Consider the following 13,819-nt stretch of genomic DNA (forward strand, 5'->3'; position numbering starts at 1 on the left):
GATAGATAGATAGATAGATAGATAGATAGATAGATAGATAGATAGATAGATAGATAGATAGATAGATAGATAGATAGATAGATAGACAGACTGACTAGAGGTTGATGATGGCTCAGGGCTGAAGGGTGGGAGCTTTACAGAATCAACAGGCATCATGGCTTTGACCATTGTCAGGATCATTGACATCCCTCCTGGGTGACTTGCAAAAAGCAGAAACACACAGGATGTCTTGTGTTTTAACAACGGGGTGCACCAAAATCTAAGGCATTTCCATTACCTCAAAAAATGTCCTTTGAGCTCCTTTACAGGTGAGCACCCTTGAAAGGCAGTCAAGACTCTGCCTGCTGTCAGCGCACAATGGTGTGGTTTGGCCCACTTTCAAACAACATGCAAATGACCTTTCACCCAGCATAAGCCCTCAGGGAGCCACGACTGTGATTTGTACCAGTTTGCTTTCCCACTACTGTGCAGCCTTGCACTCTGTGAATACAGCACAGGTTACTTATTCAACAAATGTGGTAGCCAGCTTCCTGTCGCTGTGGCACAACACCGAGGACGACAAACAACTTGAAGACTGAAAGGCTACTTTGGCTCCCCATTTCAGAGGGTTCAGCTCCACTGCTTTTAGGCTCTGGTGAGGCTGGCTATCATGACAGAAGAGCATGGTGACCTTACCTCATCACATAAAGGAGGAGGGAGGGAGGGAAGAAAGGAGGAAGGGAGGGAAAGAGGGAGGGAGAGAGAGTGGGAGAGAGAAAGAGAGAGAGAATACACCCCTTGAAGGCACATTCCTGGTAACACTTCCACTAGGTCCAGCTTCAAAGTGTTTTCCACCTCACACACCTTCCAATAGTGCTATCAGCTAGGGAACATTCCAGATCCAAAGTATACCACCGGTTGATGGGCATTCACTTAGGGTGGTTGACAATTTGGAGCCAAGATGAAAAAGGCTGTTAGGAACATTTGATGAATACGGTTTTTCCTTTCTCTTGAGTAACTCCTTTGGCATGCTAGTGCTGGGTGCAGCCTAGTTGTGTGCTTAATTTCCAAAGTACTTCTATACTTTCAGCCTCTTTTCCGTCTGGCTCATCTGCCATCTTGTAAATATGAATTCTACCTTATGGTTTTCTGTAGCTTCTTGACATCCAGCCATCACGTCCAAATTCTAATACTCACTCAGGAGGACGGAGGAAATGGTGTACTTCTTTCCCTTTGCTAACAGCTTTTAGAAGCTTCTAGACAATACTCCTTCTAATACACCATTAGTGAGCACTTGTGTCATAGTAGCACACCTAGCAGCAAGGATAACCAACCACCTTGATTTTAGAGATGCTTGTGCCTAAGTGAGATTGGAGGTACCCTACTGAGGACAGTGGAGGTTGACAGCAGCTGGCCAGAACTGTGCTTGGCTCATAGAGCTCTCTCTAGAGCATCTCTTGGGCCTCAGCTCGGTGCATGCTTAGTAAATATTAACTCTTACAGGATGTAGAGGGGGGAGCAAAGCATGAGAAACCGCCGATGCTCATTTCAGAAAGTCTTCTGGGGTGATTAGGGTCACTGACAGAGGTGTCCCTCAAGCAACTATCACCAATCCATGGCTTCTTACATTGTTTCAAAACATGTCTCAGATGCAGATAAACGTGGGTTTTTGAATGGCGGAGGGAGTCCAGTGGTGCCATGGGGGAGACCTTCTGGCTTTCTTCTATGATAGACAGAATCTGGGAATTTGGGTCTTGGTTGGAGAAGAGGATGCGTGTGTACACACAGGAAGTAGTCAGAGACCCCTTTCCTGTTAAAAATGTGCAACTAGTGTAGTGAGAAACATCATGTTATCAAAGGATAGTCCCCTAGACCCAGGTACTTGAGGGGAGAGGGAAGGCAGGAGCGATCAGAGTGTGCTGGCTGGGAATTTTGGCGCCAGGCCTGGGTCTGTGCTGCCACTCACCCCTTCAGCAAATGAGGGCTCATCCGGCTAGGTTATTTTATAGTACAAAAGCAGATACGGTCCGCTGCCTCAGCGCTGCCCTGATAATTTTGTTTTCGTGGTGAGTTTGCCATCAGGCTATGACATGCCATTAGGTTTTTATCTATTCTGCCAAGGAGGGGCAGGCAGGCCTGGTGAGCGAGGATCTGCTTTTCATTAGCCTGTGGCCTGCGGGTGCTGGAAGCTGAGACAGCCAGTCAGGGAGCCGACACTCCTTTGAACCTGGCTAGCACAGTTCACATCCAGGTCAGCGGAGGTGGGAAGACCCCAGTCAGCATCTCCTTCAACCTCCTTCCCTGCCTGTGAAGAATCCGCAGTCACAGCCAATAGCAGCTTCAGATTTTGCCCTCACTTGCCAACCACCAGGGAATAGAACAACCAAGAAATGCATTTCAGGGCTGGAGACATGCCTCTGCTGATAGGATGTTTACCTAGTACGCAAGAAGTCTGGTGTTCATCCTCCCTGGCAAGACATAAGGCAGGTGTGGAAGTCTGGAACCCCAGCACCTGCGAAGCAAGAGGATTAGAAGAACAAAGTCATCCTTGGCTATATAGTGAGCTTGAAGCCAGTCTGGATTAGATGAGACCCATCTTAATGAAGGGAGGAAGGGAGAGAAGGAGGGACAGAAGGAGGGTGATGGAAAAGGAGGAATGGAGGAAGGAAAGGGAGGGATGGAGAAAGGAAGGCAGGCCTACCAACCGGGTCAGCCCATCCTGCCAGCTTCCAAGGACTTGAGGCAGGTTTCTGTCCTCAGTGGAAGGAGTGGGGAGGGTGGAGTGGGTAGCAAGGAGTTCTGAGGAAGGAACTGTTGTCTGCGGGGTAGGAGGATCAGCCCAGAACCCCTGGTACATTTTAAATCATTCTGCCAAATTTTTCATGAACCAGAAAGAATCAAGCAAGCATGCAAGCAGCAAAGCTGTAGGGAGTATGAGTTCTGCAGCAGGGTCCACCCCACCCCACCCCCACGTTTTTAACAATGCAGTAGCTAACTGTTGGTGTCAGGAAGAGCCCCAGCTGTTTGTGGTTCTGGCCTAGGCCTCTCTGTCAAGGATTGTCTCAGCCAACTCAAGTAGTCCTGGCCAGATTTCCATGTTGCCTCTAACAGACACAGGTCCTTTACTCAGAGCGGCCTGTGGGCCTGAGGGAAAGGCTGGGGATGGAGGGTCTGGGGACAGGAACTGAGTTTCTGTGCCTTCCCTCCAGCCTCCCACACCCCCCTCCATGCTCAAGATCCAGCCATCACTGGGTACGATTTATAAGCACGGAAATCCCCTTAATCCCTGAGATATGTGGTGTATTTCACCCATGAATTCTAAGAGCCGCGTCCTCCCTCTCCACACCAACTGAATCCTAACACGAGCATAGAATATTGATTGCAGGCCTGGGGAATTTGAAACCCCACATTCCTGTGAAATACTTCCAACCATGGTGAATCGGCAACACCACCTTAGCATGTCCCAACAGCTAGGCTACATGAGCCTCTCCAACCACCTCAGGAGACTGCTAAACACTCAGATCTCCCTTATGTGACTGTCCGTCCCCCTCAAGAGCTGAGTGCCCTTCTGTCTTGTATTGCATTGGATCCCGGTGTCTGCCTGACTTCTTAAAATCCCTCTGCTGCTGGCAAAACCACAGCCAGGCAGCTGTCTTCCAAAGACCACCAGCCATTAGCTGGGAGCAGGGTGAACTACGTTTGCCTCTAGCACCAGGTGCATTGAGTACAGAGACTTGCAGAAGTAGGTTGCCTCATATTGGGGGAGTTCCGACTCCAAACTCTGCCCAGGGCCATCTCAGGACCACCAGGTTCAGCCTCAAGAGATGCTGTGACAGCCCTGCACCCAGTTTCACAGCCCCAGTAGCTGCTGCATTTCCTCCGTAGAGACGGGAGCGAAGCCCAGAGCTATTGGATATATTATATGGGATCACACAGCTTTTGAGTTATGGTAGCATACTTGTGTTCCGGCTTTGTCTGCTTTCTGTTACATCACATTGGAGAAGTTGCAGTCTGGTGCCTGCATAGTCCGAATTGCAAGGCACAATAGTCTCACCAGGGATAGGTACTCAACTTTTAACCATGATACAAGTGTCACTTAGCTATGTCAAATCACCTGGACAAGGACACACAGCCACAGCAATAGGAGACTGGCCTCTGAACTCCAGAGTGCCGTGGGGATTTAATGAGACCTCATAACCCGCCATGTTGATGCTAAGCTTTGCGGACACCCAGTTGACTAAGATACAGTCACTACCATCAAAAAACCTGGCTGTCATATGGGACAGATCGCAGGACATGTGACTAAGTATAATCCAGAGTATATGATACAAACTTCCTTGTGTGGCAGGTGTCATGAGAGCCCAGGAATGGAGTGAGTCACTCCTGGAGGAGCTGACATTTAGGTTTTTATTACTCACTTGTGCTTTATTGTAATAACACCCGACACAGGCTTCTTATGGGATGAATGAAGGTTGATTTGGGTTCTCAGTTGGAGAGATTCAAGTTCACTGGGTTTGGGCATCTGACAAGGGTGGCACATCATGCCAGGAGTGTGTGTTGGAGCGAAGGCGCACAACATCATCCAGAAAGCAAGGAGCGAGGAAGTGGTTAGGGTCTATCCAGGCCTTTGAGTGTACACGTCACTGACCTAAGGACCTCGCAGCAGGCTCTACCTCATAAAAAGTCCACAGTGGCTCCCAATACCACAGCCCTGGAGACAGAGCTCTTCCATCTGGGGACACCACCCATGCTCGAGCCATAGCAAAGCTGGTTCTCGGTGATGAGGAGAAAGGGAGAGGCCGGCATCAAGCAGACTTCCCAGAGATCCCTGCCCGGGCTACGTGCCTCATAGCAGGGGCACTCTACTAAAGTCCCACCAACTTCAGTGGTGCTGTGTTGCAGCCTGTCTTCAATCGTAGTCCTTTCTCGTGGTCATGGAGTTGGCATCTGTAGGAGTGCACGTGTATATACAAGTGCCTGTATACACATGCACATGCAGATGTGGAGGTCAAAGGTCAACTTTGGGTGCCATTCCTCAGGTACTAACACCTTGTTTTGAGACACAGTCTCTCATTCGAACTTGGAGCTCACCAAGTAGGTAACACTGGCTGACCAACTAGTTCCAGAAACCCTTCTATCTCCAACACTCCAGTCCTGGGATTAGAAGCCTGCACCAGTGCATCTGGCTTTAGATGTGCGTACATGCTTGCATAGCAAGAACTTTGCTGACTGATTTAGTTCCACAGACCATGTTCTACAGAACAGTCTGTAACCATGAAAACACCCCAGAGCTGCCCAGCCAGTAGAGTGGCTGCAGGTGCCTGGCCTTGCTGAGCGTTTGGAATGTGACCCATGAGATCTGAGGAGTTTGTCATTCAGACAATTCTTAATTTGTGCTTCCATTTTCAAATGGGCTTCCATATAGGCTAAGATAGGACTGTACCATTACCCTAGCCAAGGACTGGCAGAGCAGCAGGGGAATGGGCTGTGCCAGAAACGTCCCCAGCATCAATAAGCAGAAGACCGGAAGCACCTACGCAGTCTTCCCAGGGTACCCTCATACTCGTTCTGCTAGCTTAAAAATGGTTTGGCAGCTTCCAGCTTCATGGGAACCCACAGGACCAGGCCCTAATTGCTTCCCCGTCTCCCCCTGGCCCTATGATCCCATCTTAAGAGGCCTACAGATATATTTTACAGGATCCCTAATCCCCATTGCCCACTCTTTTCAAAGGTGTCTCTCTCCTGCAAGCTTGTCACCATGGAAATGAGTCTGTGCCACTGAAGATGAGCATTTCTCTCAGCTCTGGAGTGCGGAGATGGGGCGCACAGCTGCTTCAGGTACCCCAGGATGAGGACTCTGGGACAGCATTGTCTCTGTGGATTCCTTCTTTTTTTTAAACTTTATCAACATATATTAATCACGCATACTAATGGCTTTCATGGTGGCATTTTATACACGTACATAATGGATTTTGAACCTGTGTTCTCACTCTTGTTCCCATCCCTCCCTGTCGATCTCCTGCCTTTTCCTAACTGCGCCCCTTTCTACTTTCATGTATTTCTGACCCAATTAATTTGATTAATGCTGTTTACAAGAACATGGGCGAGGAGCTGTTTTCTGGAGGCACAGACATATTACCAATGGTTAACTCACTGATGAAAGTTTCTCCCCTCCGCCAGCCTTCATTACCTATCTGTAGGTACTTAGGGAGGAGTAGTTGAGAGTTCTGCCCCCTTAGCTGCTGGTACCTGTTCATACATCTACAGGGAAAGCTGGAGAATTGTGATCCCCTCCTACCCGCTCCCATGGATTATTGATGGGAGTATATAATGCTTGGAGCAAGAATGTCCTTCATAGGCTCCTGTGTTTGAATATTCGGTCCTCTGTTGATGGGACTGTTTGGGAAGGATTAGGAGTTGTGGCTTTGTTGGAGGAGGTGTGTCATTGGTGAGAACATTGAGGTTACAAAAGACACCCCATTCTCAATTTCTCTCTACCTTACGGTTGTGTTGGAAGATGTAAGCTCTCAGCTACTGCTCCAGCACCATGCCTCCCCACCTGCTACCATGCCCCCCACCATGGTGATCACGTACTTTAACTCTCTGAGACTATGCCTCAAATAAACGTTCCTCTGTAAAGGTCTGTGCTCAGGGTGTCACAGCACAGCAATAGAAAAACCCCTCCCACCTCCACGATGGAATGTTGATAGGCTCTTAAGATTTCACCCCCTTATTGGTCATAGTAGGGGCCTTAAAACAACCAGTTGCAACAGCTGTGACTTTTCTTTATCCCTACGTGTTCACAGGGGGAGCCAGAGAACAAGAAGAAGTACGAAGGAAGGGAGGGCTACAGAACCATTGCCACCCTGGTCAAGCTACCAGGTGTCCCCTCGGGTCTCTGTCCAGTCATTGCCTATTGGACATCCACTCACATTTTAATGGACATAAACAATGATTGCCTGCATTGTGATATCTTTACTTGTATTTATCGTGTATTTGTTCATGTTTACCCTGTTACTCTTGCCCCCTATGACCCTCGCATTAATTGTCTCTCTATTACTGTAGAATCACCCACCAACTTTCATGTCGTATGGGTTTTAAAGTCTAAATTCATTATAGAAGGGAAAACATGGCCTTTGTCTTTCATTGACATCATCACTGAGATATAATAGGTGACATTAAGAATATTCTAAAGGCCAGGTGAAGTGACATGTGCTTTAAATGCAAGGACTCAGGAGGAAGAGGCAAGTGGATCTCTGTGAGTTCAAGGCCAGGCTGATCTACATTGTAAGTTCCAGGCCAGCCTGGGATGAATCCTTTTGTTAAAAAAATAATTTTACAAAAGCATTCTGAGAATGATTCTGTGTAGCTCAGTATGAAAATGCCTAAGATCTAGTGCTGACATGAGTTTAGTCATCACTCGGGGGACCTGGAGCAAGTGGGAGCAGCCATCCATACTACCATGAAAAGAAGCCAGGTCTCTGGTACCATCAATTGTACCACTGGAGCAGCCTTTGCCTGCAGCCCACATTTCTACTCAATTGTTTTTTCAGTTGCCTGAATCACAAAATCTACAGTAGCGTAAGTTGGTTTTCTGTCATTTAGCATCAGAAACATTCCCAACAAATGTATCTTGCAAACATGCATCATAGTGCAGAGAACTAAATGGATTTCAGCGCCTTCTTAGATATATTGAAACTGACATAGTCTAACAATCTTTTCTTTTGGACTCTACAAAGACTGACTCCTTTCTATTGAGAGTCCTATCTTGGTTGTTTCATAATTCAGTGGATTCATTTATAACCTCCATGCAGATGCAAATTTGGTCTGTTTTGCTCATTTCGGTTTCCCTTGGCATTTAAAACAGTACCTAATCCTTCAGTAGTCTATAAATATTTAGTGGCTACCTGCTTGCTCATTACATGAATGAATAAATGAATGAACAAAAAACAAATGAATGAATGAATGAATCTGAACACAGATACAGTGACCTTCCCCAAAGGGGAAGAAAGATGGATGAATGGATGATGGATGGATGGACAGATGAGTGGGTAGATAGATAGATAGATAGATAGATAGATAGATAGATAGATAGATAGATAGATAGGAGATAACACCACCCCTAGGAAAATGCCTGTAATATTCTTAACTTATGAGAAGCGGGAAAGAGCCAGCGTTCCATATGACCCTTGTCTGAGCTGGACACAGCTCACATTATTTATTGCAATCCTACCTTTTTACACATGAATACCTTACAACGCCTACCCCACACACAGGATGCCTAGAAGTGGGAATAATTGCTGTCTGTTTCCAGATGAGAAAACTGAAGTACAGAGATTTAAACAACTTCTTGAAGGTGACAAGAGTTGTGTGACAGAAAACAGCTCTGTTGAAGGAGCCCTATGATGGGGACTCTTGCTCACTTGCCAGCATTGAGAGCAATAATCTAAGAGGTTAAGAGAGGGTGGCTCTGGATATATCCATGGAGACATTTCCAGGCCGGATCGACTTGGGGAAAAGGGCCCACCTAAATGAAGGTGGCAGCATCAGTGACATGGGGTCCCTGGGTGGCCGGATGGACTTGGGGAGCAGGGCCCCTCCTAAATGAAGGTGGCAGCATCATTGACATGGGGTCCCTGGGTGGAATAAAAGGGTGAAAAGGGAAAAAGCAGAAGACTGTCATTTTCTCTCTGCTTCTTGTTTGCCATGATGTGAACTGCTCCCTGCCCTCCTCACACAATAGCCTGAGCCCTCTGCAACCATAAGCCAAATAAATCCCTCCTGAAGTTGTTCCTGTCCAATATTTTTGTCACATCCATGCAATGGCTAACTAGTACGAACACTGACACAGAAACCACCTCCAAGGGGTCTTAGAGCGGTCAGTCTCTGAAAATTCTAGAGACAGCTAAAGCTGTGCATGCCATATGTTTTTATTCCACTCCACTTTAGACACTGACATTTTGTGACCTTGTCCTGCAAAACTAGAGGAGAACATCTTTCCCCATGCAAATCAGACTTTGTATGGCTTGTTGGGAAGCGAGTGAGCCACAGTAGCTGTAGCTGTGGTGTCACGGTCCTTGGAAACTCTGTGTTGGCATCGTGTACTCAAAGGGTTATTATGCACATCTGCGTCTTCCACATAGATGGCCTCAGAAGTTCAAGATTATTTTTAGGGGCCCCGGTCCTGATGCAATGTAGGCATAAGAATAAAGCAAATGAGAGAACTTTATGGTCAATCCCAACTTCCAGCTGTGCCCTGAGCATGGTCAGAATTTCAGCAGAGCCTATGGCATTTCTCCTGTGAATGGTGACAGCAAAACCCTAGGTATGGGTGCCTGTGGAAGCTGACCACACACAGCACGCATCAGCCTACACTCTAGAAAGGGCTCGCGTGCTGGGGAAAATCTTTTTGTACACTGTGAATATGTATCACTCTCATTGGCTAATAAAAAATCTGCTTTGCCTATAGCAAGGCAGGATAAAGTTAGGCGGGAAAGCCAAGCAGAGGACTGGGATGAAGAAGGGTGGAATTGGAAGAGATGTAAGCCAGTTGCTAGGGAAGCAAGATGCTAGAGGACAGGTAAAGCCATGAGTCAAATGGCAATACATAAATTAATAGATGGGTTAATTTAAATGAAAAGATCTGGTTAGTGATAAGCCTGAGCTATTTGCTGAGCACTTATATTCATATATTCATATATATATATATATATATATATATATATATATATATATGCCTCTGCATGTTTATTTGAGACATAACAGTCAGAACAGGGTAATGTCCATTGACATTCATGTAAGCTTCCTGGCCAACCAAGTTTCCTCCCATTGCTCCCTGTTAGTCAGCTTCGTGGCACTGGAATAAAATCCTGAGATAGTCAAAGGGAAAGGAGGTTTCTTTTAGCTCATGGCTTCAGAGTCTTTAGTACAAGATGTTTTTGTGCCTGTGAAAACATTCAGGAGTGCATGAGAGAGAAAGCTTTTTCATTTTATAACTAGTAAGAGATAAAGAGAAGAAGGAGGAGGGATGGGAGTCCCAGTATTCCCTTCAAGGGCATTAGCCTCAGTGACCAAACTTTCTTCTTCCGGGCCCCACCTTCTAAGAGTTCTCCTGCCTCCCAGTAGTACCAGGACTGGCTGGTACTACTGTCAACACATGCACATTTGGACTTTTAAGATTTAAAAATAGCTGGGTAGTGGTGGTGCATGCCTTTAATCCTGGCACTCAGGAGGCAGAGGCAGGTGGATCTCTGTGAGTTTGAGGCCAGCCTGGTCTATAGAGAGAGTTCCAGGACAGGCTCTAAAGATACAGAGAAACCCCGTCTAGAAAAACCAAAGAAAAAAAAGATCCAAAAATATAGTAACTTGGAAGGGCCCCAAAAATGACACAAAGACTTGCAGGGGTCAAAATGACACACTGTGACACGGTCATGCTTGGTGACTTCACAAGTGTTTCAACTTTCCAGATCTTAGCATCCACTCTGCAGTGTTGGGAGGTACTGATTTCAGACAGCCTAGACTTCCCCATTCTCCCACTCTAAAGCAGACTCTCCTAGACACAGAAAGGAGGAAGTGTTGTGACTGGGGGTTGTCAAATCCAAGGGCCTGGGATCTGACTGGAATGATCTGGTGAAGGGTACCACAGTTTGTGTGGGTCTTTCCAGGCCTCATTGAGGCCTGGTGTTTCTGCTGCTGTTTGAGTGTGCTGAAAAGAATTTGGGAAGATGGTAGACGGTGGCAAGCTTACTAGAGTGGGTTGGACAGGTTTCCCAGACAGACTCCTGTAGGCAGAGATGGTGGCTTGGTCCTCCCCACTTCGCAGAGAAAACGAGGGGGGTAGTTTTAACTTGCCATGGGGGCGGGGTGGGGAGGGAGAAAGTAAGCATCTGAGAGAAAGGAAAGATCTCTAGCCGTTGTGTTCTCCCTTCTGCTGAGCCCAGTGCCCTAGAATGTCCCGCAAAGGGCGGAACCAGGGCTGCCTTGGAAGTTGACATGTGGGCTCTCTGTGAACAGGGATGACTTCTGATTTCTCATGGCCTCTAAAAATAATCTGAGTGTGGGTGCTCTAAATCAGAACAAAAAAGACGCGAAGGCTTAATGGGAGGACACCTTTTGATGTCACTGTGCCCGAGCACAGACTATAGTCACCAGAGGCTGTCTTCTAATCTATATTCTATGCTTGGTAATCTCCCACATTCACAGAGGATAGCTCAGCCCTTGCTGGGGTGGGAGCTGACTTCCTCAGGATGTGTGGCTCAGCATGAAGTCTGGTATGGCAGTGAGCAGACCTCTCTTCAAGTTCATTAACTTCAGAGCACAACAGCCATCTCCTTTGGAGAGGTGGCTCCTTTGAGAGTCACAGGGAACAAGAGCTGGACCGGGTCAGCTCTACATCTATACTTCTGCTCATAGGTTCTAAAAAATGCCTTACTTCTTACATCTTCTGTCTGGAAATACGAGGAGTAGAGAGTTAAGTATTTGGGTCCTGAGGTCTCAATTTGCTGCGGGTTTGAACCTCTGGTTCACTGGGTCAGGGGTATATGGGTGAATGAATATAATATTTGGTCCTCCTTTCTGTCATGTGAGTGTGTTCAAAGGCTTTAATGTCATAAAACAATAGCAAAATTTATAAACAGCAGAGAGCAAGAGATCTGTCATACTTCAAGATCACAAAAAAAGGAATCTTAAAAAGCATTGTTTAGTTTTCTTTTTAGATCTGTACTAAACACCATGGGTCACATGTTGGAGGGGACTTGTTTCAGCTTACAGCTTCTGTAGGGCATGACGGGAAGTTAAGGCAGGAGCTCAAAGCAGCAACTGAAGCAGAGACCAGAGAGGAGTGCTGCTTGCCGGCTTGCTCCTCCTGGCTTGCCTAGCTGCCTGTCTAATACCGCCCAGGGCCACCTGCTCAGGGGTGGCAACGCTCACAGTGAACTGTGTCCTCTCACAGCAATCATCCATCGAGAAAAATATCCCCACAGACTTGCCCACAAGCCAATCTGATGGACACATTTTTTTCAATTGAAGTTTCTCTCCCTAGATAATTCTAGCTTGTGTCAGGTTGACATAAAAAAGAAAGAAAGAAAGAAAGAAAGAAAGAAAGAAAGAAAGAAAGAAAGAAAGAAAGAAAGAAAGAAAGAAAAGACAATTGCCTTAAGACATCATTAGTTCCTGAACCAGCCTTTTCTTTTCCCAGATGTGCAAATTGGAGACTGCTCAAATCAAACCATTTGGCCAAGTTTCCCCCAGATGCCTCCGGAACTCCCAGGTTTCTCATCTTCTAGCTTCTACCAGGTTTCCTCTCCCTCAGCTAGACTGTCATTCTAGACAGGCACGGAGACTCAGAGACGAGGCCCCATCTCCAGGCTGCAGAGAGCACAGCCCACTGTGGAATTGCTGGGTTTTACTTGCTGGGGGAAAATCTATCTTGGCGCCATCCATTATGGATTCTGAGTTACACAATGAGTTTGTCTTGAGACATATTTATGCCCAAGAATATTATGTATTCTCTTTATATACCACGCAAGGTTAAATTTTTTGAAAATTTATATTTGCTTTTTATCATCCAGACATGTAAGTGATTTATAACCAGACCTGATGGACTGGAATCAGATGGCAAACCCCAGATTAACCCCATAGAGCCTGCGGCCATTGGTCAGTCCTTGCTAGCAATGATATTTTCACCTAAGCAAATACATTCAAGACTTTTCTTTTCAGATAAATCTGCAGGTGGGGATCGTTTTTGCAATGCAGGGACTTCCTCTTTCTGCTTTAAGTTCATCCAGCAATTTTTTAAAAAAAGACAGACATATTGAGACAGTCATATACTGAATAATTCATGTGGAAAAATTGGGGGGGGGGACTAAATAGAGGTGACTTGAGGTATATCCGTGCTCACTGGTGTTACAAGATCGAGACATTCCATATTACATAATTGTTATTCACCAGAAATGTCCCCTTCATGAGACCCCTTGTGCCTCATCCCTTCAGTCACTCAGCCAGCCAGCCAGCCATGGGTCCTCTTTCAGAAGGACAAGTGCTCAGGAACTGGGTGCCATGGCATGCATTTGTAATCCCAGGACTCTGGAGACTGAGGCAGTGGGATGGCAGGGGAATGGCAAGTGGCCAACCTGGGCTATAAGAGAAGAGAGTATCTTTAAAGTAAATAGATGAACAGCTAGCTCAGGGCTGGCAAGATGGCTTTGCAGTTAAAGGCACTCATGATGCATGCCAGAGGATTTGAATGTAATTCCTAGAACTCATCTTAAGTTGGATACAGACAATTGACTCCACAATTGATGTAGGAGTGTCATATCAATCTGTTGCTTTCATTAGTTAATTAATAAAGAAACTGCTTGGCCTGATAGGTTAGAACATAGGTGGGTGGAGTAAACAGAACAGAATGCTGGGAGGAAAAGGAAGTGAGGCAGATGCCATGCCTCTCCTCTCCAGGGCAGACACGATGAAGCGGCCGCTATGAATGCTGAATCTTTCCCGGTAAGACTGGTGCAACACAGATTACTAAATATGGGTTAGGCAAGATATGAGAGTTAGCCAGAAGAGGCTAGAGCTAATGGGCCAAGCAGTGTTTAAAAGAATACAATTTGTGTGTTGTTATTTCGGGGCATAAGCTAGCCAGGCGGCTGGGAGCTGGGTGACAGGAAAGCAGGCCCACAGCTCCCACTTCACACAAAGTTGTCCTCTGATTTCCACATCATGTGCTGTCACATGGTCTCTCTCTGTCTCTCTGTCTCTCTGTCTCTCTCTGTCTCTCTCTGTCTCTGTCTCTCTCTCTTTCTCTCTCTCTCTCTCTCTCTCTCTCTCTCTCTCTCTCTCTCTC

Source organism: Microtus ochrogaster, chromosome 10, assembly GCF_000317375.1.
Source record: "Microtus ochrogaster isolate Prairie Vole_2 chromosome 10, MicOch1.0, whole genome shotgun sequence".
NCBI classification, from domain to species: domain Eukaryota; kingdom Metazoa; phylum Chordata; class Mammalia; order Rodentia; family Cricetidae; genus Microtus; species Microtus ochrogaster.